This window comes from Fukomys damarensis, unplaced genomic scaffold, assembly GCF_012274545.1.
Source record: "Fukomys damarensis isolate Sample0158 unplaced genomic scaffold, DMR_v1.0_HiC HiC_scaffold_38, whole genome shotgun sequence".
NCBI lineage: Eukaryota > Metazoa > Chordata > Mammalia > Rodentia > Bathyergidae > Fukomys > Fukomys damarensis.
The window spans coordinates 33,505,291-33,532,184 of record NW_022900950.1 but is presented as its reverse complement, the minus strand read 5'-3'; the positions used below and the strand labels follow the sequence as shown (position 1 = coordinate 33,532,184).

The 26,894-nt window shown below is 38.7% G+C and overlaps 1 long non-coding RNA gene across 3 annotated transcripts in view; it reads right to left on the bottom strand.

The window, feature by feature from the left end:
* The window catches only part of LOC104862132, a 47,633-nt gene extending 26,081 nt beyond the window's left edge, over positions 1-21,552 (bottom strand). For all 3 annotated transcript variants that reach the window (XR_780206.1, XR_780204.1, XR_780205.1), the window contains exons 1-2: positions 21,291-21,552; positions 10,907-11,000 (exon numbers count right to left, since the gene is read on the bottom strand). This is a non-coding gene — a long non-coding RNA (uncharacterized LOC104862132). The remainder of the gene's footprint in view (positions 1-10,906; positions 11,001-21,290) is intronic.
* Between the last annotated feature and the right edge of the window lie 5,342 nt (positions 21,553-26,894).

Sequence of the window (26,894 nt, the reverse complement as noted above, 5' to 3'; positions counted from 1 at the left end):
TCATTTGCTCAGGAAATTTCTCTGGAGGCAGGACACACTGTCTGGGTTTATTGTTGCAGACCCAGCTGGCCATGTGTCTCTACCTGTTTCTTAAGATGTTCCTGATGGCCTCCTTTTGTAGCTTTCTTAAGCCTTATCTCCCTTGGTTTTCCCCTCTTTGGTCCCATCTATCCTCTTGTTATTTTTACCTAAGAATTCCAGACCCTTGCATTAAATTTCCCTGTTCCTCCTTCACGTGCTTTTGCTTATTTTACTTTCAGCAACACTGTCTTCTTCATTTAAAAATGGCAATTTTAAGAAGCAAAATCCAACAATATGTTGTATACAAGAAACATACCTAGTGCAAAAAGAAGCCCATAGACTGAAAGTGAAAGGATGGAAAACAATTCTCCATGAGACAGGAGCCCAGAAAAAAGCAGTGGTAGCAATCTTATTCGCAGATAAAGTAAATTTCAAAACTAAAAATGGCAACTGTCTAAAGAGTTTTAGCTCCATCCAGGAAAGCAGACTAGGGAGGCTTGTTTGGGGGATAAGCTCTCCTTTTCACGATGCTGGGGAGAGAGTGCACCGGGAATGTCAGGCAGGCTGTACCCTATCCTACTTCTTTTATTCATTGAGGTCAGGAACTTTGTCTTAGAAAGCTAAACAAAATGCAAGCAGTAAAATAAAAGCCCCTGGTACTTGGTAGAAATCTCTCCTGCCTCCTCGACTTGTCCTCCTCTTCCATAGCTCAGATACTTAATCAGTGTTTGTGCCTTACTCCTGACCTTGCAGAACAGGGACAGTGAAGGGAAGGGAAGGCACGCTGGCAGACCAGACACACGGCTTCAGAAGGTGCTTCTTACGTGAAAGGAGGGCAGGGGCAAGGGGAAAAAATGAGAACCAAGACCTGGCATGTAAAGATACAAGATCCCAATGATGAATGTAACTGTACTATATTCCTAAAATGTACCAATAAATTAAATGAGAGAAAAACAAAAACAAAAACAAACAGAAGGTGCTTCTTACAGATAAACCGATGGTGACTTTTACTACAAGGCACTCGTCTTCCATTGTTTTCCACCCTACAGGTGAGGAAAATGAGATGCAGAAACGACATTTCACTTGCCCAAGAGCGTAGTCAGCTGGTCTAAGACATAGTGCTCAGTCCCAGATATCTGTGTTTTGCTCACAGCTCTTTCCACCAGGCCTCATACCTTCACCATAGTATGCTAAAATGGAGACACTTTGTCACTTAACAAAAACATTTTGTACTTTTTGCAAGAGTTGGCTACAGAGGATTTACTGGCCTCCTTTACAAAGGAAAAAAGATATAGTATTATATGTATATATACACATGTATAAATACGCAAATGTACCCATGCTTTGCATGCACAGAATTATGTATGTATATTTTAATGACTTTGAAAATCAGTGTTAGGTCCTAGAATGGAAGGGCTGGATGTTAGCCTCTAGATCATGTGCGTCAGGTCACTGGGAAGGATCCCACATGAGTGGTCAAGCCTCCAAAATGGAGTCGAAACTACATAGCTTGTTCTCAACTTTGACTGCCCCCTGAAAATAGCCTTGAAATTCAAAACAGTTTCCCTATTTTTGGTACCAGGGATTAAACTCTGCACCTTGTGCTTCCAAGGCAGGCAGCAGAACCACTGAGCTAACTCTCTGGCCCTAATTTCCCTTTTTGTGTAATTTGAGTATCTTATTTGAGATCAATTTAAAAAAAAAATTTTTTTTGAAGATCACTCCACTTTTAATTCAGATGGAGCAATTGATTTCATAGACATTCATTGTGTGCCCACTAAGTGTCAATCCCGGCACAGGATGGCGTGTCAACCATCCTGGCTGCTCAAAGCTGGACACAGAGCTCCATTCTCAGACTAAGAGTAGTACTCAGGCCTGCTCATGCTCCTGCCTCTTGTCGCACTGTCTTAGTCTGTTTTCTGTTGCTATAACAAAATACCATGGACTGAGTAAATTTTTTTTTTTTTTTTTTTTTTTTTTGGTACCAGGGATTGAACTCAGGTCCTTGTGCTTGCAAGGCAGGCCACCGAACCGCTGAGCTAAATCCCAGGCCCCCTGAGTAATTTTTAAAGATAAGAATATCTTTTTTATAGCTCTGGAAGCTGGGGAGTGAATATTAAGGTAGTGATGTCTTGCCACATATTAATAAGGCATCTTCCTACATCTTTTTTTTTTTTTCATTGAGTTTATTGGTACATTTAGGGATACAGTACAGTTACATTCATTGTTGGGATCATGTACCTTTACATGGCAAGTCTTGATTCTCATTTTTTTCCCCTTACCTCTGCCCTCCCTTCACCCCGTCCTCCCCTCCCCATCTACAAACACTTTATTTTCATCTTTTCATTCTCTCACATTTTTTTCTTTTCCCTTTTTGTTCTTCCCCTACGTATCACACCTTCCCTACACCTTTAACTCCTTTCCTCCCATTTCTAAATGTCAGTAATCTTATTAGAATCTTATGCATTGTTGTAGAATATTCACACCAGGGAAACTATTCGGTATTTACACATGTGGGACTTATTTATTTCACTTAGGAGTATATCTTCAATATGTATCCATTTTCCTATGAATGAATCTATTCTCTCGCTCTTTATGGCTGAGTAATATTCCATTTTATAGAAAAACCACAACTTCTTTATCCAGTTTCCAACGGATGGGCAAATAGGTTGTTTCCAAGATTTAGCTATTACAAACTGTGCCGCTATAAACATGGGTGCACATACTTCTCTGTGATATGATTCTTTTAGTTCTCTTGGAAAGATACCCAACAGAGGGATGGCTGGGTCAAATGGAACCTCCAGTCCAAGCTCTTTGAGGTATCTCCATATTGATTTCCATAGTGGTTGCACTAGTCTGCACTCCCACCAACAATGGAGGAGGGTTCCTTTCTCCCCACAACCCCGCCAACATTTGTTATTGTGTGATTTCTTGATAGCAGCCATTCTTTGTGGGGTGAGGTGGAATCTCAGTGTTGTTTTCATCTGCATCTCTCGAATGACCAGTGATGTGGAACATTTTTTCATATATTTTCTTGCTGCTTTCACTTCTTTGTATGAGAAATGTCTGTTCATTTCGGATGCCCATTTTTGGATCGGGTCTTTATATTTGGGGGGACTGATTGTTTTGAGTTCTTTATATATCCTTGATAATAGTCCTTTGTCTGAGGTACAGCTGGTAAAAATTTTTTCCCACATTGTAGATTGTCTCTTAGTTCTGCTAATGGTTTCTTTTGAAGTACAGAAGCTTTTTAGTAAGATGAGATCCCAGTTGTTGATTCTTTCTGCTAGTTCCCGTGCTACTGAGGATTTGTTCATAAAGTCTTTTCCTATACCAATGTCTTCCAGAGTTCTGCCTAACTTACTTTCCAGCAAGTTTAATGTTTCTGTTTTAATATTTAGATCTTTAATCCATTTGGATTTTAATTTAGTGCATGGCGAAAGATAAGGGTCTAATTTTAATCTGTGACAGGTTGATATCCAGTTTTTCCAACACCATTTATTAAAGAGGCTATCTTTCCTCCACTGAGGATGGTGAGCTCCTTTGTCGAAGATGAGGTAGCTGAGTACATCTGCATTTGTTTTTGTGTCTTCCAGTCTGTTCCATTGATCCTCAGGCCTATTTCTTTGCCAGTACCATGCTGATTTTATCACAGTGGCTTTGTAGTATAGTTTCAAATTGGGAATTGTTACACCTGGTGCCATGTGACTGTTGCCTATAATGGCTTTTGCTATTCTAGGTCTCTTGTGGTTCCAAATGAATTTTTGGATTCTTTTTTCTAGTTCTGTGAAATATAGTGTTGGAATTTCAATTGGCATTGCATTGAATGTATATAGCAGTTTCGGTAGTATGGCCATTTTCACTATGTTGATTCTTCCTACCCAGGAGCAGGGGATATCTTTCCATTTTTTTATATCCTCTTCGATTTCTTTTTTCAGAGTGCTGTAGTTTTCAGTGTAGAGATCTTTTGTTTCTTTTGTTAGATTGATTCCTAGATACTTCATTTTTTTGGATGCTATTGTAAAAGGAATTTTTTCCCTTATTTCTCTTTCTGTCTGTCTGTTATTTGTGTATAGAAAGGCTATTGATTTTTGGGTATTCACCTTGTATCCAGATACTTTACTGAATCTGTCAATTAAGTCTAGAAGTTTTTTGGTGGAGTTTTTTGGATCTTCAATGTAGAGTATCATATCATCAGCAAATAATGATAGTTTAACTTCTTCCTTTCCTATCTTTATTGCTTTAATTTCTTTCTCTTGTCTAATTGCTGTGGCTAATGTTTCCAGAACTATATTGAAGAGAAGTGGCGATAGTGGGCATCCTTGTCTTGTTCCTGATTTTAACATGAAGGTTTTCAGTTTTTGGCCATTCAATATGATGTTGGCTGATGGTTTTTCATAAATAGCCTTTATTAAATTGAGGTATAGACCATCTATTCCAATTTTTTGCAGGGTTTTTATCATGAATGGGTGTTGAATTTTATCAAATGCTTTTTCTGCATCTATTGAGAGGATCATATGGTTTTTGTCCTTGACTTTGTTAATATAATGTATTACATTCACTGACTTTCGTATGTTGAACCACCCTTGCATCTCTGGAATAAATCCGACTTGGTCATGATGGATGATCTTCTTAATAATCCTCTGTATTCTGTTTGCTAGTATCTTATTAAGGATTTTTGCATCTATATTCATTAAGGAGATTGGTCTGTAGTTCTCCTTTTTGGTTGTATCTTTCTCTGGTTTGGGAATCAGAGTGATACTTGCTTCCAGGAATGAATTTGGAAGTATAGCTTCTCTTTCAATTTCATTGAAAAGTTTGAAGAGTAATGGTAGTAGTTCTTCTCTAAATGTCTTGTAAAATTCAGCAGTGAATCCATCAGGGCCTGGGCTTTTCTTTGTTGGTAAGTTTTTAATTACATTTTCAATTTCACTGATTGTGATTGGGGTGTTTAAAATGTTTTTATCTTCTTCGTTCAACTTTGGTAATTCATAAGTATCTAGAAATCTGTCCATTTCTTCTGTGTTTTCCATTTTATTAGAGTACAGGTTCTCAAAGTAGGTGTTCATGATCCTCTGGATTTCTTTCGGATCTGTTGTGACTTCGCCTTTTTCATTCCTAATTGCATGGATCTGAGCCTTTTCTTTCCTTTTTTTGATAAGATTAGCTAAGGGTTTGTCAATTTTATTTATTCTTTCAAAAAACCAGCTCTTTGTTTCATTTATTTTTTGTATCGTTTTCTTAATTTCAATTGCATTGATTTCTGCTCGGATCTTTATAATTTCCTCTCTTGTTCGAGCTTTGGGTTTTTCTTGCTCTTGTTTTTCTAGGAGTCTAAGTTTCATCGTTAAGTTGTTTATTTGAGCCCGCTCTGTTTTCCTAGTGTGGGCATTCAATGTTATGAATTTTCCACGTAGAACTGCTTTCATTGTGTCCCAAAGATTCCTGTATGTTGTATTGGCATTCTCATTTATTTGTAAAAACTGTCTAATTTCTTCTTTAATTTCCTCTGTAATCCATTGATTGTTTAGGAGAGTGTTGTTCAGTTTCCATGTGCTTGTGAAGTTTCTATAGTTTCTTGTGCTATTGATGTCTAGTTTGATTGCACTATGATCTGATAATAAACAGGGGATGACTTCAATTTTTTTGCATTTATTTAGACCTGTTTTGTGAGCCAGTATGTGGTCTATTTTGGAGAATGATCCATGTGCAGCCGAAAAGAATGTATATTCTGGTTTTTGGGGGTGGAATACTCTATAAACATCTATTAAGTCCATGTGTTCCAAAGCTTGGTTCAGTTCTATTATTTCATTGTTGATTTTCTGCCTAGTAGATCTGTCAATTTGTGATAGTGGGGTATTTAAATCCCCCACTACAATTGTATTAGTGCTTATTTGGTTTTTCATGTTACTTAATATTTGTTTTATATAGTTGGGGGCATTTATATTTGGTGCATATATGTTTATGATTGTCAGCTCTTCCTCTTGAATTGTTCCCTTTACAAGGATGTAGTGTCCTTCTTTGTCTCTCTTAATGAGTTTTGGTTTGAAATTTACTTTATCTGAGAATAAGATTGCTACCCCTGCTTTTTTCTGGACTCCTGACGCATGGAGAATTGTTTTCCATCCTTTCACTTTCAGTCTATGGACTTCCTTTTGCACTAGGTGTGTTTCTTGTATACAACATATTGTTGGATTTTGCTTCTTAATCCATTCTGCCAATCTGTTTCTCTTGATTGGTGAATTGAGGCCATTAACATTGATGGTTACAACTGATATATTTTGACTTATTCTTGTCATGTTTTTGTCCATTTGTTGACTCTTTTTACTTTTTCTCCCATCTCCTTTTAGTTTCTTGCCTTGCCTATTTGATTTGGTCTGTTGGGCCTCATGTTATTGTGAATTTCGTTGTCCTTTTCTAGGATATTGTTTAGAATTCCTTGCAGTGCTGGTTTGGTGTTCATGAAATTTCTCAGGTGCTCTTTGTCGTGGAAGTATTTTATTTCCCCATCTATTTTGAAAGAGAGTTTTGCAGGATACAAAAGTCTAGGTTGGAGATTCTTTTCTTTTAGGACTTGGAATACCTCACTCCAGGCTCTCCTTGACCTAAGGGTTTGTGTTGAAAAGTCTGCTGTGATTCTAATGGGCTTCCCTTTGCATGTGATTTGTTTCTTTTCTCTTACTGCTTGTAGTATTTTGTTTTTCTGTTGGATTTCTGGAATCTTGATTATTATATGTCTAGGTGTAGATTTTTTTTGATCGTGGCTAGTTGGGGTTCTATATGCCTCACTTATCTGTATGTCTAATTCTTCCCTTCTGTTTGGGAAGTTTTCTGTCATTAATTCTGTGAAGAGCTTTTTTATATCATTTGTGTTTTCTCCTGTTTTTTCATGAATTCCTATCAGTCTTATGTTATTTTTCTTTGTATCGTCTAGGAGTTGTTGGATTGATTTCTCATGATCCCTTACTGTTTTTAATAGACCTCTTTTTTCACGGTCACTGACTGCTATCCTATCTTCTATATCTGAAATTCTATCTTCGCAATCTTTTATTCTGTTTCGTACACTTTCAATAGAGTTTTTAATCTCCTGGATATCTGTTTGAATCTGTTTTATGGATTCCATTTCTTTCCTCTGTTGGGCATTCATTGTTTCCATGTCTTTCTTATGCTGAGTCTTCATGGCTTCTATCACAGTCTTGAGCTCATCTATTTTTTTCTCAGTTTCTGCTCTAGAGTCTCGAATCATGACTTCTATTTTGCTCATCATCTCTCTGGCTAGCTGGGAAATTATTTCTGATTTGAATTTTTCTAGAGCCTGATTGATCAATTTTGTTACCTCCTGTGCTATGGGTCCAGGGAGTCCTGTTGGTTCACTATCAGACTTTTCATCCTCATTTGTCCTACTATTTGCTATTGGTGAACTGGATATTTGTTTTTGTGTCTTGCTTAAGTGTTTTCTCATTTTTATTTTTATTGTTGGGTTGTCCTTCTTTAATTTCTGGGTATTACTTAAATCTTCCTAATATAGTTGCGTTTTAGCTTTTGAGTTTCTAATGACTCATAGACATTCTCGTTTTCATAATATCAGAGAAAACAACTCTTTAAATCAATCACCACTCTTTGTCCCAATTGATACATTCAGCAGCCCAATAGGATCAGGCACAGCTTGCCAACTGACCACTTATGGTAGTCATTAATGTATCACCTTTAACTCATGTGAATTAGATTAATTTCAAGAAGCAGCTCATAGTATGTTTGCAGTGAATATTCTTTTCAATATGGCATCTTTACCATTTAGGATGGGGGGTTCGACTTAGAACAAGAGGATTAGATAAGTGAAAGAATTAGAGCAGGTTTGAAGTGAATCCAGAGGTTGTAGAATTACCTTACTATCTTTACAAAGCTATTAAGTTCAGGGGGGATAGAGAGAGTGCAGGAATAAGGACAGGAATATATCCCCTTAACAGTAACAGGCGCTTGCCTTCCCTTGAAGGTACAGAGCCATGAGTGAGGTAAAATGACTGGAGAAAAGAACATAAAGAGAAACCCGTCCTAAAAACAAAAAATAAAAAAAGAAGTCTGAGTTCTTCAGGAACTGGAATAAAAAGGGAGATGAGGGACACTATGGTGGAGCAAGAGACTGAGTTGGAGAGACAGGACAGAAAAAAGAAAGAAATTTTAGGGTGGAAAGAGGAAAAAAGAGACAAGAGAGAGGGAAAGAAAAAGAATTTGAAGGTCCTCTTTCAGGCTATCTCTGATCTCATATTATACCACATGCACAGTCATATGCGGAACCCAATCCCCTGGTTATAGCTAGCCAATGGCTGTTCCTCACGACTGAGACTGAACACAATCTACAAAGCCTAACTTTAGTTTCCTTACCCTCAGGGTTGAACTCCACTCCGTTCTATTACAGGTTTCCCCTGCCCTTTCTTTAAAGATGATCAAAGTTCGGAGCTCAGAAAACTACCCTTCATGGGAACCTATGCCTCTGCAGAGTTGGTCTAAGGACTGGCCCGATCAGGAGTTTTGAGAACGGGGGGGGGGGTCGTGTGGGTGTTTCAAGGGCGCCCGCGCGGCTACCTTCCTTCCTGGGTCTGTTGTCGCGCAGGCCGGGAGCTCACGCGCACGCCGCCGGGTGATCGCAGACAGGCAGGTAGGCAGGCAGCTGAAAAAAACCCCCTCTGGGGTCCTTGGGTCCTTCCTGGGTCTGTTGTCGCGCAGGCCGGGAGCTCCCGCGCAGGCCGGGAGCTCGCGCGCACTCCGCCGGGTGATCGCAGACCCTTCCTACATCTTAACATGGCATAGCAATCACATGGTGAGAGAGAGCAAATGTCCTACTTCAGATGTCTCCTCTCTACTTATAAAACTACTGGAGCCCCACCTTCATAACCTCATCCAAATCTACCACACAAATGCCTCAACTCCACGTATCCTCAACACAGGAATTTGGGGGTTGTGTTTCCAACACATAACACTTGGGGGACACATTCCTGCCATAGTACCCAGTGTTCAATTCTAAGCAATGTTCAGCCACCTAAAGTGCATGATGGTGCTGCAGTCATTCAGTTTCTAGCTTTAAGTGTAATCTGTGCAGCTTCAAGGAGTGGGTACTAGGAAAGCTTGCCTGGGATTAGTATAAGAAGAAAGTAAAACTACATCTGGCTTTTGGTTTAAGCCATTGAAGAATATTAGAGGAGAGGATCTTTGGGGAGCTGTCTGCATGATGGTGATAGTTCCATTACTTCTAATTTAGAGGGCTTGGGGGATGTGCTGGGAAGTGCCAGCAGGGTTAGGGTCTCTGAGTATGTAACAGCACACAATTTCTACACAGATTTCACATTTTTCGGCTTAATTTTTGGGAACCTGATGGAAATTTTTTGGGGAGAGGTGGCTTATGCCTTTGCTACAGACTATGTTAGAGTGCTAACATTTAGTACCTCATGGTGACTGTATTTGAAGATAGAGACATTAAAGAGCCAATGAAGTTTAAATAAAAACATTTCAGTGGGCTGTGATCCAGTATCATTGATGTCCTTATAATAAAGGTGATCAAGACACAAATGAGATACAAATGGAAGACCACGTGGGCAGACAAGGAGAAGGTAGCCATCTGCCGCATAAGTGGGGAGGTTCAGGAGAAACCACTCCCACCAATATCTTGCTCAGGGAATCTCTAGCCTCCAGAAATGTGAGAAAATAAAAGTCTGTGTTTTAACCTACAGTTGGTGGTCCTTTGTTATGGTAGCCCTACCAGATTAATATAGTCTGTATTAATAAGGGTTCTTCAGAGGAATAAAATCTATTAGATAGGTGGAGATTCATCAAGGATATTTACTATGGGAGTTAGATCATGTGATTATGGAGGCCAAAAAGTCCTGTGATCCGCTGCCTGCAGGAAAAGTTGGTCATCTTTTCATCACTAGAACAAAATACTGATGCCTGCAGTTTAAAGGAAGAAAGTCTTATTTGGCTTATGGTTTTAGTGTGCTAAGTACATATTTTTTTCTGGCTCCAAGGCAGAAATGGCCTGGTAGGATGGCATGGTAGAGGATAGCTGTTCATTGTGTGATGTCCAGGAAGTAGAGAGAGTGAAAGTAGGACTCAAGGACAAGAATACACCCTTGTAAGTCACGCCCCCAGTGACTATGCCCTTCTGACCAGGCCTTACCTGCTAATGACACATTCAGCACCTCTGTGCTCCAATCACCTTTCAAAATCCCACCTTGAACATGACACTTCTGGGGACATTTTAGATTTAACCCACAAGGTGTCATTCAATGTGAATCTGACAGCCTGTGATCCAAGAAGCTGATGGTGTACTACCAGTCTGGAGCTGAAGGCCAGAGAACTGGGGCTGTCATGATACTTAGTGTACATCTTAGAGTCCCCAGGCTCAAGAAATGGGAGTGCACACATCTGAGGATAGAAAAGGTTGGATGTGTCAAACAGGACAAAATTTGCCCTTCCTCCATCTTTTGTACTATCAGGGTTGTTAACAAGTTGTACGATGTCTGCTTACATTAGTGAGGCTGTCTTCCTTACTCTATTCACTTATTACATTGTTGACTTCTTCTAGAAACACCCTCACAGGCACACCTAGAAATAATGATTTACCAGCTATTTGGATATCCCTAAGCCTACTCAAACTAACACATAAAATTAGCCATCACACAGCCCTTCCAAGCCCCTCCTGGAGACTCCCTTGCTGCATGGTGGAAGCCAGCACATTGAGCTTTCCTGTCTCTGAATCACTTGGGGAGAAATAAGTGAATATTGCTTGCATGCTTGAACTCCTGGCATATAAAAGAAATGCTAGGGGCCCATAGAATGTCTAAGCCTTGGCACAAAGGAATGGAATGATTTAGGAAACAAAAGGACACACCTTTGTTGTGGGCAGGGTGTGCTGGTGACAGGAGCTTTAGAGTGTGGTGTCCAGAGCCATGGTACAGGAAGATGAGCAGCTATGGAGGAGAGACCTGCAGAGACAAAAGGCAATCAAAACAGGGAGCTGAAAACCTGTGCAATTTTCACCTAAACTCTTTATTGTCAGGAGGTGGCCCCTAAAGAAACAATAGGTAATTTAGATGTACCCACATACATATGCTCTTTGTAAGAATTATCAGATTCACCTCTCTGCCCCCAATATCCATAGTCCACTCTCCTGTCATGGCTACCACAGGGTGCACTGTATTTTCAAATACCATGTAGCCCACCAGCTTGTTCTCCGTCAGAAAAGCTCACTGGTAAGATCAGTTGTCCTGCCCAAGGTGAATCTTAAGACAAGTGTATGTTTTTGCATGGTGTCCTAGGGGGCACACACCATTTCAACCACATGATTTCACTTCCTCATCATTGCCCTGGAAAAGCAGGCTGGTGTTGTAAGAAGAGCCGAGGGCTTTGGACTAGGACTAGCTGGCTTGAAATTCCACCTCTGCCAGTGACTCTCTTTTACTTTGGGTAAGTAACTAATAGTTCAAGTTTCCTCTGTAAAATGGAGTTAATAACATGCCTTTTTATCAGGATGAGAAAGGCTTTTGGAATGAAGTTTGGGATAAACTGGAATAAGTCTTTTCTTCCAGACATTTGATTTCCTTTAGTCAGAAAATGATCGTAATGAACACATAATGCTGGATGGGAATGGCCTGGCAGCTGTCTGTAAGACATGGCCTTTGTATCCTTCCAAGGAGGACTTTGTGAAGTGCTGGTACATGGAGCAGGTTTTACCCCTTCAGTCTCTGGAGTGAACCCAGGGTAGGTGGCAGAGTCTATGACTTCTCCAGCTTCCCTTCCTTCATGCTTAAATCTGCCTTCAGAAAGATTTTCTTTCAATAAAACACCACCTCTGCATTTAACTAGATACATGAAAGTCCACACACTGCAACTTTCTGTAGGAATTAGCTTTCTCTCAGCTGAAATGCTGTAGTCAGAGAGTAAATTTGCCAGTGCACTCCAAAAACACAGAGTCCTCAGGAAGACAATGAATCACCCCAAATAGGGGAGTGCAGCTCAGTGGTACGTGCTTGCCTGGCTTGTGTGAGGCCTTGGGTTTCATTCTCAGCACTGGAACAAAAAAGAATGTGTCCCAAATTGCCAAATTCCATCTACTCTTATTTGTGGAATTGATGGACTGGCCCAGCCTCTGGTGACTCAGCTGCCTTATATGTAAATCAGGAGAACAGGACTCACGTTTCTTGCCAAGATATTATCAAATGGATTTTATGAGCTTTTCAAAGATCACTGTGAGAAAGCCAGAGGTATATGCTTTTGGGAAGCTAAGCAGGTTAGCCTTACTATTGTTATCAAAGTATCACAACTGTTCATGTAAAAACATTTTGAAAGTCTTTTTTGAAGAATCTTATCTAGTAGGATAATTAAATTTGCCCAAGGAAGAAAGATAAAGGACATAGAGGGCTTCAATCATTTGGCTATTCAACAATTTTTAATTGAGATTCTACTATGTGCCAAGCCTTGGGACTGCAACTGTGAACAAGAAACACACATCCTTTTTCCTAGGAGCCTACAAAATTGTGCACCTGTGGCTTGGGGCTCAGAAACAGCAGTTAGGAGAATTGCAATGTTACTGAAAGGAGCAGAAAAGCATGAATCCCTTACTAGAGTATCACTTTCACTTTTGTCCTGGTCTTCTTGCTTTGTGTGGAGGAAGTCACAGCATCAGCTGCTTTCTCTGGGCACTATCCAGTCACTTTCTAGCCCAGTCACGCACTGTGTAAGGAACTTTTCAGTCCACAGCTGACTGAATGTATGATGGTGGTCCTGTAAGATTTTAATGGAGCTGAAAAATTCCTATTTCCTAATGATGCAGTAACCATCACGAGGTCACAGGGCAGCACATTATTCCTCTGTTTGTAGTGGTGCAGATATAAGCATATCTACTGTGCCGCCAGTTTTGTGCAAGGGTAGCACATACAATTATGCACAGTACATGATACTTACAATCGTGGCAAACTATTGTTACTGGTTTCTTTACTGTACTATACTTTTAATCTTTATTTTAGTATATAGTCTTTCCATTTATTAAAAAAGTTTTGTCTGGATTAGTGGCCCATGACTGTACTCCCACCTACTCAAAAGGCTGATGCAGGAGGATCAGCAGTTGGAAGCTAACCTAGACAACTTAGCAAGACTCTATCTCAAAATAAGAAAATTTTTAAAAAGGGCTGGGGATGTAGCTCAGTGATAATGTGCTGACCTAGCAAGTGTAAGGACCTAATTTCAATTCCCTACACTACAAAGGAAAAAAGAAAGCTAACTGTAAAATGTAAAGCAGTCACTAGCTTGTATGGGTTCTTGGCCACATAAGAAGCACAGAGCATATGTGGGCTAATTTCAAGGCTAAAATATAATAAAACTTTAGTATAGGAAACACACATAAACAGCAGAGATGGCCACTCCACAGACAAAACAGCCTTGCCCAAGGGAAGCCTTTTTTAGTGGGTGTCTCAAGGGAAAGTTATTATTCATGTTTTTCAAAGGTGCAAGGGTCTTGAGAGGAGGGAGTTAGCTTACATAGATCTTATCTTCGCTCACACATTGCTTCCCTACTGAAGTGCATTCACTCGCCCCCTTGATAAGCCATTTTCCTTCTTTCCCACTTTGTCATCCAAAGTGTCTGCTTGTTTCTTTCAACATCCTGTTACCCCTTTGCCTCAGTTGTACACCTGGACCCTAGAGTCATGCTCTTTGGTTCACTGTCTTTCTCTGTAGCTTGTTTGCTATTTGGCCTTGAGCAAGCGACAACCCACTTCACATTTCTGTCAGCTTCCCACCTCATCAGGATGCCAGGCAGCAGCCTTGTACATCTTGTGCTTGCTATGTCTCTTGAGTGTGTTGAGCAGCCATGTAAAAAAAATGACCCAGAACTTTTAGGTTTGTGTATGTACACTCTATCCTGTGCGTACAACAATGAAATTGCCTACTGATCCATTTTCCCCATCTTTAAGCATGGCTGAGTCTGACTGCTCCTTACTCCAGTCCATGGTGTAGGGGATGGCTGACTTTATGCCTGGCATCCAGAGTACGATCACTCACTTCAGGCTGAGTCAGTCAAACTCCCCGTGTACTTGACCACAAGGACTGGTGTGGGAATAGGGTTGCTAGAAAAGATACAGATGCTTATTAATCCAAATTTAAATCTAGAATGCAGGTAAACAATTTCTTATATTAGTAAATTCCAAATCTTACATGAAACACACTCTGAGAAATTATTTATTCTTTATGTGAAATTCATATCTAACAGAACATTCTATATTTTGATTTGCTAAACCTATCAAACCTATTCAAGGGGTCCAATGAGTCCTCTCTGGGGCGTTTCTTGAATGACTGATAAAGAAGACCTCTTTTCCCATTAAGCCTGAAAGAGCTGCTATTACTCATATCTGAGAATCCTTCTTGAGAAAGGAGTTGGCCCACAAGGCTGAACTGAGAGATGTCCCTGTAATGTCTTCAGAGCCTTGGAGTTCAGCTGTATTGGTGAACCCCAACTTGTCTAATTAGATGTGCCAGAGTTAGCCCTTGACACTGAAAGGGAAGACTTATCCAGAACATCCCATATACATTCCCGATTCTACAGTGGATCCAATTTCCTCAATTGTAAGAGATCTTCCACTAAAATCTTTCCCATTTCTCAGGTTTTTCACTCAGTCCCACTCTTCTGTAGAAAGCCTTCATAGACTACCCCCCAAAAATTGCCCATTGTGTTTTCAAGGTAATAGGCATAGGTTATTTCTGGAGTATAATATGTCTAGTTTGGAGATTTGACTTATTTAAAATCCCAAATGCTCTCTCAGCTTCATTTTTCTCCAATTTATGTGAAGCCCCAGTAACATTCTAGAGAAGATTCATTTAATAGATTGTGAGCAAAAACGAGGAACAGTCACTAGGAGCTAGCATGTTCTCTCTTAAAGTGTTGGTGCACTTTTTTAAGCTCTTTGAACATGGAGTCAGGAGCCATAGATTTGAGTCAATATGCAATCACTAAATTTCCCCTGGTCTGTAATGTGACTACTCGTGTGGCTTTGGTGAGAATGCATTTTGAGTGCCATGGATTTCCTTTTCTGGGGGTTCTTCATCTGTGGATTCCACCATCACCCATAAAAAATAATTTTTCAAAATGTTATCTGTTTTAAACATGTTCAGGCTTTGTTTTGTCATTATTCCCTACACAATATGGTATAATAACTATTTCTATGGCAACTATATTGTACTAAATATTATAAGTAATCTAAGATAATTTGAAGTATATGGGAGGATGAGGGTAGGGTCTATGCAAATTCTATGCCATTTTATACAACGGCCTTGACTTTCCTTGAGCCACTTCTCTTGGATACCAAGGGACAACTGCACACATGTGAGCACTCTCTTCTGTTTCCTTCTCTGTGAAGTACTGAGGTATAAAATAACACCTACTATGTACTTCCATCTCTGTGGCTCAATGAAGAAAAACACTGAGATCCAGGGTGGATGAAGTACATTTGGATTTCAGGGAATATTTTACAAAGTTCTCATGGTATCTTTTAGGGGAAGAATGAAAAACAGAGAAATTCAACCTAAGTTACAGGAGATTGGTACAACTTGTCTACAAGAATTCACAGAAGCGTTTGCAGAGGTAGGTGCTGCCTATCAAAGGGCTGGTTCTGTCATCTTGATCTTTGGCAACCATTAAAGGTAACTAAAAGCATTCTTAGCAGTTTCCAGTGACACAGATTTAGGAGAAATGAGTGATACATTGGAAGATGGAAATGAGATGCAAACCAATTAAAAATGTAATGAATCAATGGTTTAAAGTATGTGTGCATACACACACACACACACACACACACAGGTCTGCAACACAAATGCAAGACAGAGATGTGATTCATGTGTAAAAGACATGGACAGTTTGTGTTGTGACAAGCTGAATGTGAATCAACACTAGCTTTCCAGAAAGTGAATACAATGTTAGCTTGTATTATTAGTTGTATGGATAATAGTTCAAAGAACAGGAGAGCTTTCTTAGCTCTGCAAAGGGCACACCCTTCTATTACTAATGTGATTATTATGGCTCATCCTGAGGAGATCAAAATGTGAAGGAAAAGGGTATAAATTACCTATTCATTTGGTTGTTCAGCTATGTATGACTTTATTCTTTCAGCAAATAGATTCAGGAAGCTTTGATTGGTAGTGACCTCAAAACATTTTTGAGGAGGTAGAGTATAAACAAATACATGGGAGGAAATAATTACAATATACCAGAAACTGTGATCAAAATGTGGTGTTCAGAGAATGTGTTAGTCAACTCTGAGTTACTATAGCAGAATACCTGAGATGCTATACTTGAAAAAAGGAAAGGTTTAATTTGGCTCATGGTTTTAGATGTTTCTACCCATAGTTCCTCTGTGGGAAAGCATTACATTATGGTGGGAGTGTGTGATGGAGGAAGGTAGAGGAGAGAGAAGGAGGGAGGGAGGGAGGGAGAGAGAGAGAGAGAGAGAGAGTGTCAGGAGGGAGAGTCTCATGGCTCATGGGTTCCATGGTCCTTTAAGGGTTGCTCTGGACCCAAACCATGTCAGTGAGGAAAGACAGAGTTCCTTCCCTCAAGAATCCAGCCAGAAGAGAACAGAGTTCAGTAGAAATTTCAGGCCCTCTGTGAAGAGGTGGGAGAGGGGACATGGCTGGGAACAAGAAAGTAAAGAGAGAGGGAGACTCAGAGAAGTGGGGAGAGAGTGACAAGGTGATTCTTGTTGAGATTTTGCTTGTGGAGAGGCCCGAGTTTGTTGTGTTTTCCATTCAGGACATACTAATGTCTCTAATCTTATTTGTTGGTTCTTTTGTTCCATTTCATATCTGCTCCTTACCCAGGATACAGTACTTAAATAGATGAGTGTTCTTTGATTTAGATGAGTTATGGAAACCCATGTGTGATTGCTTTGTGTATATTCTGACATAAATGGTAGTGTGCTGTGTATCTGATTCATTCTTGATCTTTCATTCAATTGTTTTAAGAACCAAGCATGTGTGTGAGCATTTGGTCCATCCTCATGATTCATGGATTCTGTATCTGTGAATTTGTCTACTTCATAATACTTATTTGAACCCCACAATCAATAGTGGCATCCCTTTCATGGTCACTTTTTCAAAAGCACAGATCATGTGAACTTTTGAATGGACTAAGAGCCACAGCTCCAGCTGAGGACAAGAAGCTGTAATGCCTTCTTGTCTCTGCTGTGATACTGTACACAAGTGTCCTTTCCACAGGCCAGTAGTGCCATGTTTTACCATTTTGTGTTCTTGACAATTTCACCCTGTATAATGGCCCCTAAGCTCAGTGCTGAAGTGCTATGTGGCTTTCCTAAGCACAAGAAGTGGGTGTGAAATTACAGGGAATATATGCACTAGATAATCTTTAATAAGGCCTAAATTACAATGCTGTGGCCATAAGTTCAATGCCAATGCATCAACCGTGTGTATTAAATAAGGGATTTTTAAAAACACATATACATAAAACAAGATTATGTATTGATTAGTTGGCAAAAACGCTACTAGCTGAGGCTCACAGGAATCTTACCCTCTACTTTGTCCAGGAACAGTGATTTAATATTTGCTAATTTGGTGTTTGCAAAGATCTGAGGCTCACAGGAATCTTACCCTCTATTTCCTCCAGGAACAGTGATTTAATATTTGCTAATTTGGTGTTTTCAGAGACCTTACAGAGCATATTTACTGTAAGTAACAAAAACTGAACATATCTTTCTTTCATGGCTTTTCTGTGCTGCATAGAACTCCATTTACTCTTTTTTTTTTCCTCATTGAGTTTATTGGTACATATTTCTTCCCCTTGTCCCTGCCCTCCCTTCACTCCTCTTCCCGCCCCCTTTACAAACATTTACTCTTTATTTAATTTATCCATTCCTCTAGTAATGGACCCTTAGGGTACCTCCAACTCTCAGTTCCCATGGCAAGGCTGTGGCAAGCATCCTCATACATTTCCCTCAGAGACTATCATGAGAATTTCTTTAGAGGCATTTCCACGATTGGGGTTTCTTGGTCCTAGATTAAGTGCAGTTGACCAAGTACCATCACATTGCTCTGCAGAAAGGATGACCATCTGTGTACTCATAAGTACCCATATTCTCCATGGCTCTTCTATCTTATCTTAGTCACTTTCCCATCTCTGGACACAACACCCAACATTCATGACCTAAAGGAAGAGAGTATACCCCCATGATCCACAGGATGTCCAATCTTCAACTAAGCCCTATCTCCTGTTAGCAATGCCTCTCAATAATGCTATCAAAACAGAATTTCATGATAAAGTCAGAGACATCATGATCCAATCACTTGTCAAAAGCCCATCATCACCCAATCCTTTAATTAGGGGACATTGCAGATAACAATCACAAGAGGGTTTTTGTGTCCATGAGGGCTTAAACTTAGCTCATCCCCAAGAAGCAAGGTCTCCTTGCAATAGAGAGCATCCTATTCTTCCAGAGAGCCACGCACAGATTGAAAAAGCATGAGAGTGGCTATGTGGAATCACAGCCATGACCAACCCTGAAGTTTCTGTCAATTCTGGGAGTTTCAAGTCAGAATGGGATAGAATGAACAGGGAAAGAACTCACACAGAGGTTGTTCTCTCCCTTAGTCAAGCAATTCATCATTCCTGCATAATGCTTGCCTGGCTGAGCTGGCCTCCCAGATCCATGAGCAAGTAGGAATGTCGTTCTACTTACACCCTGCCTTACATCTCACTTTTACAGATACACCCAATGACCTTGTGTTCATGGCATTAAGCAAGTCTTTTCTTTAATTCTTTTGTTTGTTTTAAACTCATTATTTTATTTAGATGTCTAAAGTGGCTTTCCTGCTTCTAGTTTCTGAGTCTGGAGAGAGGCGAAGGAAGAGCAGAAGGTAACTTGTTGAATAGACCCCAGTAGCATTGTGAGATGGGCAGAAGGAAGACTATATGTCATTCATCCTTTCGTTCATTCACTCACTCACTTGTATTGCACACTGGTGAGTACCTCTTCTTTCCAAAATAACCGCTGTCCTATCCCGGTGAAGCTTACAGCCTAGAGAAATAAACACCTGCCTAACACCAAATCCACAAACACATTCACAGTTCCACTCGTCTTCCCCCTCTTTGCATCCTTTAAAACTAGCAAAATGAATAAGGGAAATGCAAATTGGAATTAAACACAAATACCATTTCACCTATCATACTGGCAATGTCCAGAAGCCTGACAGCACATTCTGCTGGCTAGGATGAGGGACAAAAGGCATTCTCGCACACTGCTGGGGCAAATGAAGACTAGAGCAGCTCCTATGGAGAGTAATTTGGCAACATCAAGTCAAATTGACTTAGCAATCCCACTGCTAAGAAAATACTCCCAAAAGGGGCTGGTGAACATGCAACAAGATATGTGTACAGGCTACTTATTACACCAAACTTTGTAATAGCAAAAGACTAGAAAAATGACCACAGTGTCCATCACTGAGACTGGCTGCAGAAACCACGGATTAGTCAAGCCCACACAATGGATAGCCATGCATTACACAAGAAAATCTCCTCATGCAGATTCAGAGAGGTCTCCAGGACAAATGGAAAAAATAAGTAGACAATAGTGTGTATAGCATTCTACCTTATATTTTAGAACAGTAGAGAATAGTATATATGACCATTATTTTAAAATCTCAGTGGAAGGACACACAAAAAGGAATAAAATGGTTATATATGTAGGAGGAAGAGAAAAAAGTGACAGGGAGAAAATGTAAGCTAGATTACTTGAACAAATCTTATTTTACAAATTTCATTCTGGAGACAGCTAAAAGTTTCATGAAACAAAATATAATTAAAACTAAGTTGGGCATGGTGGTACAAGCCTGTAATCCAGATATTGAGAATGACTCAGGAAGATTGTAAGATCCATGTCAGCCTGGGCAATTTAGTGAGACTCTGTCTCTAAAACATTTTTTTAAATGAGAGATGTAGCTGGGGATTTAGCTTAGTGGTTCGGTGGCCTGCCTTGCAAGCACAAGGACCCGAGTTCAAGCCCTGGTACTAAAAAAAAAAAAAAAAAAGAATCTGATTAAATGAGAGATGTAGCTCTGTGGTGGGGCTCTTACCTAACATACACAAGGCCTGGTTCAATCCCCAGTACTGGAAAAAAATCCTGTGCTTTCTCCAATAGTACAAACAAAGTAAATCAAATAAGCCTAAATGTGTATAAATTTAGTGACTTAGTCATGCAAAGATAAATTATTTCAGATGATTTTAAAACATAGTAATAAGACTGTGCACCTTTAGTGAGATATATATCCCAAGTACCAAAAGTCACAAAGGAGTCTTAAAACTGTTTGCAAAAATATTATTAATAATAGCAAAAATGTTGTTACTAGAAATAATTTTGTTAATATATTATCACTGACAGTATTTCTATTGTTAGTTACAATTGGTGTTCCTATTTTGAAGGTACTTATATATATAAAAATATGTATGTATTGTATATAACATAGTATATGTGAAATATCTAACTATTCTGCATTTAAGTATAATACATTTATAATACAAACACAGTAAGATAAGCCAAATAACTTATCCTAATAAAATTAGTGACTGAAAACAAAAATTTTCAGCATAAAAAATTCATGTACCATAAACAATGAATTTTTTTTCTTAATTTGTTCCAAGATTTATCCACAGGGAAGGTCTAGAAACAGTCATCTGCTTAGCATCCATGAATCTTCCTAGCACCCAGATTCTAGTTTCGAAAGATCACTTTCCATTGAGAGAAGCTAGAGGCCTTGAAGAACTTACAGTTTCCATGTCTGGGGAAAGATGAACTAGAAACATTTTTACTGTGCCAAAAAAGCAAGAAAGTCACAATACTACTGGAGCAGATACAGGAGTCTTCTGGAAAATACTGCCTCTGGCCAAAGATAAAGCTTTGATCATTGACAAAGTTAATGAATGCAATGGATTGAAATATAACACACATTTAAATATTTACACATATCGTAAAAATCACTAACTTTACAAAACTTCCTTGGTTTCCTTTGGAGGATGTTAGGAAATCATTCAATGTTCTAAAAACTAGTAAATAGAAAGAAGCACATAGTCTGTGTGTCCTATATGAACTACCCTTCAGAATAAGAAGTATGAAGGAAAGTCTTCCTCTTTTCACTCTAAGATTCCCATCACGAACTGCAGTTTGTGTATGAGTTTCTAGGGCCGCTGCAACAAAGTATCATGAACTATGTGGCTTACACACCTGTAATTGTCTCCCAAGCTGGGATCTGGAAGTTGGAGATGGAGGTGTCAGCGAAGCCGTGCTTTCATGGAAGGCACTAGGGATGGTTCTGCGCTAGCCTCCTTCCCAGCTTCTGGTACTTTCTTAGGTTGGGGCAGCAGAATCCCCGCTGTAGCATCCTCCCTGGGTACTATGTGTCTGGCCTGGAGTCCAAATCTCTCCTTTCTTAAGGAAGATTGATCATCCTAGATAAGAGGTCTACCCTACTCCACTATGATCTCATTTTGACTAACTCCGTCGGCAGCAAGTCTATTTCCAAAAAAAAAAGCCCCATTGTGAGCTAATGAGAGTTGGAACTCTATTGTAAGAAGGGGGGATACTCCAAGCCAACCTGTGACAGAATGACAGAATCACAATAATATCACTTTGTGATTCCTGATGAAATAACAGATCTGGACAGTGGTATCATTAACTGCTCAGACCATTAAAAGGGGATGAATTTTTTTCCCACATTGTATGTTGTCTCTTAGTTCTGTTGATGGTTTCTTTTGCAGTACAGAGCTTTTTAATAAGATGAGATCCCAGTTGTTGATTCTTTCTTCTAGTTCCCATGCTACTGAGGATTTGTTCATAAAGTCTTTTCCTATGCCAATGTCTTCAAGAGTTCTGCCTAACTTATCTTTCAGCAAGTTTAGTGTTTCTGTTTTAATATTTAGATCTTAATCCACTTGGATTTTAATTTAGTGCGTGGTGAAAGATAAGGGTCTAGTTTTAATACTTGACAGGTTGAGATCCAGTTTTTGCAGCACCATTTATTAAAGAGGCTATCTTCCCTCCAGAAGTAAAAGCAGTAAGTAAATATATGAAAAAGTGTTCCACATTGCTGGTCATTTGAGAGATGCAGATGAAAACAACACTGAGATTCCACCTCACCCCACAAAGAATGGCTGCTATCAAGAAATCAATCAATAACAAATATTGGTGGGGTTGTGGGGAGAAAGGAACCCTTCTCCATTGTTGGTGAGAGTGCAGACTGGTACAACCACTATGGAAATCAATATGGAGATACCTCAAAGAGCTGGGACTAGAGGTTCCATTTGACCCTGCCATCCCTCTGCTGGATATCTTTCCAAAAGAACTAAAAGAATCATATCACAGTGATATATGCACACCAATGTATATAGCGGCACAGTTTTTAATAGCTTAAACTTCTAAACAGCCCATTTACCCATCAGTTGGAAACTGGATAAAGAAGATGTGGTTTTCTATAAAATGGAATACTACTCAGCCATAAAAAATGAGAAATTAGATGCATTCATAGGAAAATGGATACATATTGAGGATATACTCTCCTAAGTGAAATAAATAAGTCACACATGTATAAATACCGAATAGTTTCTCTGGTGTGAAAAACTGTAATAGTACATAAGATCCTAGTGAGATAACTGACCATGTGAAACAGGAAGAAAATGGTTAAAAGTGTAGGGAAAGTGGGAAGAGTAGGGGAAAGGTAATAAGGGAAAAGAAAAATATATGAGAAAATGAAAAAAATGGAAATAAAGTGTTTGCAAATGGGGAGAGGATGAGGGGGTAAAGAGAGGGCATGGACAAGGAGAAAAAAATGAGAACCAAGACCTGTCCATGTAAAGGTGCAAGATCCCAATAATGAATGTAATTGTACTGTATCCCTAAAATTTACCAATAAACTCAATAAAAGAAAAAAAGGGGGGGATGAAGAACTTTATAGCAAGGAGAACTGCACACTGGTATATCTTATGAAATAAAATTACTTATTAATTTTTAATTAATTAAATTTACTTTTAATGATACATAAATACAAAATTAAAGTATTACTGGGGTATCATATAATTTTTCAATACATATGTACATAGTGTAATCAGGTTAAATGTGTCTGGTCCCTCAAGCGTCTATCTATTCTTAATAATGACAGCTTCCCAAAGAATTTCTTCTAAGGGCTGGGAATATACCTCAGTAGTTCTGGTGCCTGCCTTGCAAGTGCAAGGACCTGAATTCAATCCCTTCTACCAAAAACATATGGCAAATGAAAACATTTCTTTTAGGTTTTTGAGATACATACAGTTCACAATTATTATCTCTAGTTCCCATACTATGAAACTGCACACCAGAACTTCCTACTCTTACTGCAACTTAGTACTCATTGATGAACCTTTCCCCATTCCCTCAATTTTTATTATTTTAACTGACAAATCAAATTATTTAACACATACAGCACATTGTTATGAAATCTATTGTGAAATGACAAAATTGAATTAACTACATGTACCATTTTGTAAAATGGACTTCTTAAACTTGTTTAAGTACAAATTTGTATCCTATAACATATCAGGAACAAGCAGACATTATTGTATTGCCCCATACAGTTCCATAGGAAGGACAAAGCACTACCTAGGCAATTTCCCTGCCTCTTCCTATTCCAAAGGACAAGTTAGACCTAAATTTCAGCAAGTTTTTATCCATAAGACATAAACTAACAGTTTAGAGTGAGGATGAATAAGTGAGGGTTGGATGTGTTAAATGACACCTTGTATACTCAGTCAGCAAAATCCAAAGTGTGAGAAATTCTATAGAATAAAAGACCTGGTTTCTGCCACATATTAAAGAAAAAAAAAAGGGTGGGGACTTCACTTTTGAAAACCTTATCAGCCAAATTCTATGTGAGGACTAGGTCTGGGTTTTCCTTTGCATGAGCCCACTGTTAAAAATAAAATCATGTAAGAGAAAATTGGGAAATTATTGCAACAATTGGACACTTAATGATGCTAATAAATTATTAAGTATAACAATAGCTTTTTGTAATTTTTAAGTCTTTGTTTTAAGAGAGACTTCCTGAAGTACTTGTGAATTAAAAGTTATAGTGTCTTAGATTGCTTTAAAATAATCCAGAGCTGAGGTAGTAGAGCTCAGTGGTAGAGTGCATGCATTGCATACACAAGGCCCAGGATTCTATCCCCAACACTAGCAAATAACAATGACAATGACTTGAAAATGATGGACTGGGTAGGATTAAAGTGAAAATGAGATTGCCATGTGTTGAAGTTGGGGTGATGAGTAGGTGCAATTTCATTATGCTATTCTCTCTGTTTTCCTATGTTTTCAAGTTTACAGAACAGAAAGGTTTTTTTTTAAAGGATGGTAGAGCTCTCCTGCTGTAGAGTGAACCTTTCACTGACAAACTCAGTTCATTCCTGAGGGCTAGTTGTAACTCGAGTTGGTCAATTGAAGGCTTGGGCTCTGCTCCTCTCCACAGTTTTCAAAACCTCTCTTATATACAGGCAGATCTCACTGTCCTTAGAGAGACATTGGCCCAGGATTTTCCAATTAACTCCACACAGGAAAGGATGCTGTAATGCTCCTTCTAGAACTCTTTAAGGGTTAAATCTGTATCTGAGACACCTGGAAACACAAGTGGCTGGTATTCAGGTTGTAACTCAAAACTTTGGTCATAAGTTAAAACTAAAATTCTTATCATAACCCAAGTTGTTCATATAAGGCCTATTGTAACTCAAGCATCCACTACAAAAGTCTTATCTATTTTTTTTTATTAGCATTTTAATCATCCTCTGGAAAGAGAACATTCTAGAGTAATATCATTAAATGTAGCTCTGATAAAGCACGGTCCCTACTATGTATCATAAAGCAGGTACAAGATATTTTACATTCATAGAGGTATGATACAGTACCGTCCTACATCAATAATACTAGAATCAGTTTTGGTTTGAAATTTGCTTTGTCTGCAAATAAGATTGCTACCCCTGTTTTTTTCTGGGCTCCTGTCACATGGAGAATTGTTTTCTATCTTTTCACTTTCAGTCTATGGGCTTCTTTTTGCTCTAGGTGTGTTTCTTGTACAATACAATATATTGTTGGATTTTGCTTCTTATTCCATTTTGCCAGTCTATTTCTCTTGATTGTTGAGTTGAGGCCATTGACATTGCTGGTTATAACTGATATGTATTGACTTATTATTGACATGTTATTGGCCTTTTGTTGACTCTTTTTACTTTTCCACCTTCTCCTTTTAATTTCTTGCCTTGCCTATTTGATTTGCTCTGTTGGGCCTCATGGTGTTGCTGCCTTCATTGTCTTTTTCTAGGATCTTGTTTAGAATTGCTTGTAGTGCTGGTTTGGTATTCATGTAGTTTCTCAGGTGTTCTTTGTTGTGGAAGTGTCTTATGTCCCCATCCATCTTGAAAGAGAGTTTTGCAGGATACATCAGTTTAGGTTGGAGATTGTTCTCTTTTAGTACTTTAAATATCTCATTCCAGGCTCTCCTTGTCCCAAGGATTTGTGTTGAAAAGTCTGCTGTGATTCTGATGGGCTTTCCTTTGCATGTGATTTGTTTCTTTTCTCTTACTGCTTGTAGTATTTTGTTCTTCTGTTGGGTTTCTGGGATCTTGATTATTATATGTCTAGGTGTAGATTTTTTTTTTATTGCAGGCAGTTGGGGTCCTACATGCCTCAATTATCTGAATGTCAAATTCTTCCCCTCTGTTTGGGAAGTTTTCTGTCATTAATTCTTTCAACAGTTTTTTTAAGTCATTTGTATTTTCTCCTGCTACTTCATGGATTCCTATCAGTCTTATGTTATTCTTCTTTGCATCATCTAGGAGTTGTTGGATCAATTTCTCATGATCTCTTACTGTTTTTAAGAGACCTCTCTTCATGGTCACTGACTGCAATCTTATCTTCTATATCTGAGAGTCTATCTTCACATTCTTTTATTCTGTTGCGTACACTTTCAATAGAGTGTTTAATCTCCTGGATATCTGTTTGAATATGTTTTATGGATTCCATTTCTTTCCTATGTTGGCTGTTTATTGTTTCCATTTCTTTCTTATGCTGGGCCTTCATGGCTTCTATCATGGTCCTGAGCTCAATGATCCCAGGTACCACAACAGCAACAGAACTTTGCTGTTTTCTGGATATTATTCTTTTCTTTGTTTTTTGCTTTGTTTTGTTTTTAATGGAATGTGCTGAATGTCTATAATTTTGTTCAGATGACTGCAGAACCTGGAAAAGCTGTTGCTGCTATCAATGTATAATATACTATTATTAGTCTTTTTATACAAATATAAATTTATATATACATATATAAATAAATTGAATTTTGGGAAACTAATGGTGCTGCCAACTTTGGAAAAAGTCATCCCAATTTACTGTGTTGAGTTGGCATTGTACAGAAATGGACAGCCATATTGGTCTAGAAATGTTAATTTATTTATTTTTTTCCATGTGTACAGGGGTAACACATCGTACTAAATATGTAAGGTCATATCTACGTGGGTTTGATTACAGAAACTAATAAAGTATTCTCTAAATAATGAAAAAAAGAATAAGATAAGACTATAAGAGCAAGAAGCACTTTAAATATGTTAGGGGACCATTTTCATCTCCAGAATTAAGGATGATTTTAACATTACATCATTGCCTTTTCTCTTTTACTTTCCTTTTTAGTTTTATTTTAGGGTCCCCTATTTTAAATGTTCACACAGAGATTTCTTTAACTGAAATACAGAATAGTTTCTTTGGTGGGAAAACTATAATAGTGCACAGGATCCTAATGAGATAATTAAATGTGAAATA